At 36.6% G+C, this 1,458-nt stretch overlaps 1 protein-coding gene across 1 annotated transcript in view; it reads right to left on the bottom strand.

The window, feature by feature from the left end:
- LOC106511670 (probable cation-transporting ATPase 13A2) overlaps positions 1 to 1,285 on the bottom strand; it is a gene marked incomplete at its 3' end in the record, with an annotated part of 7,191 nt that extends 5,906 nt beyond the window's left edge. The window contains 1 exon segment of the mRNA XM_014000418.1: positions 146 to 1,285.
- Positions 1,286 to 1,458: the final 173 nt, after the last annotated feature.

The raw sequence follows: 1,458 nt of genomic DNA, 5'->3' as shown, positions 1-1,458 counted from the left end.
AAATCAAACATTTTAATTGGATGTGATAAACTAAAATTTTAAAAAGCAAAAATTAAAGTCATTGGCTGTAAGTTACATTTAAATATTTTTAAAAAATGAACTGAAATGAAACAGTATAGTCTTGAGAAAAAACAAAAATACTTACCATCCACTGCCTGAGGTAGAGCTGTTTCTGAAATGATAACATGACCGAGTTTTGTTAATCAGCTGCTCCTCCTCCCGACACCCGACAGTAAACTTGTCCAACTGGATTCAGTAGACCAGACCCAGATCCAAAAATGTGATAAAGCTGCTGTTTCCATGGCAATCATACCAACCTGTGTCTGTCGCTCCCTGACCACAAACTTAATGAGAGCTGGACAGAAAACAATGCAGACTAAAAAATAAGTCTCAAACAGTCGCTGTGTGAAATCCAAGTCAAGTCTTACAAACTCTTGAACCAGGAGACAAAGAAGCTGAGCGTTCTGGTTTTATTCTGACTTTTAGTTTCAGTTTAGACTCTGGCTGACAGCTGCAGAGCTTCGGTTGATTTATTTGACAAGGTTTTGAATTATGGGAAGTAGAGAGGAACAAAGACAACATTCTGATGTGTGACCTTTTTTTCATTTTACGCAAAATGACAAGGAAATTAATTTTTCATGTAGATCTGATGAGCTGTTCCTGAAACTGATACGAGCTTTTAAAATTATATGTTTGACTGAACAAATATTAAAAGAGTTGTAAAACATGATGTTTTGGGTTCTGTATAGCGCCTGACAGCGGTTTTATTCACACTTTTTCAAGCAGAGTCTATGACATCTACCTCCTGCATCTGTGTGAGGTTCATCTGAAAAAACCTCAAACATCTGTGAGGAAAACAGCTTCAAAGCCTGGCTGTGGCACTGTTTCAGTCACTACTTCCCCTCATCTGAAATGATGCCATTTCTGAACCAGACACTCTCGTTTCCTGCAGCTGTGGCGTGCTGAGGTTGACAAACCAAAAAGAAAAAGAAAACCATCTCAGGTCTGCAGATTTATGAGGAACTGGATTGTTGTGAATCACATGAGATTTGTGTGATTTATGCAGAAGAACAAGTGTTGAAACGACATATTTCTTAATAAACACTATTATTTCCTGATTTAATAACCTTTTGAGATGCATACTTTATTTGAATAGGATCCAAAAATGGTATGATACATGCCCTGTTGGTTAGGGCAGTGGTTCTCGAAATATTCAACTTTTGACCCATAAAATGCCAGCAGCAGAGACCTGGCTGTGCCCCCAGCTGTTGTCAGATGATAAACATTATTTTCACGTCAAATAAACAAGAGCATAGTAACATTATTTGTTACACAAGTTTTGTCCATTTTAAAGAGGCAATATCATATAAAATCAACTTTTTAAAAATTTTACATCATGTTATAATGTTATACTCTAATAAAAACATGCCCAAAGTCTTGCTTTGACTCATTCATGCA

Source organism: Austrofundulus limnaeus, unplaced genomic scaffold, assembly GCF_001266775.1.
Source record: "Austrofundulus limnaeus strain Quisiro unplaced genomic scaffold, Austrofundulus_limnaeus-1.0 Scaffold3057, whole genome shotgun sequence".
NCBI lineage: Eukaryota > Metazoa > Chordata > Actinopteri > Cyprinodontiformes > Rivulidae > Austrofundulus > Austrofundulus limnaeus.
This window is presented reverse-complemented; position numbering and strand designations above follow the sequence as displayed.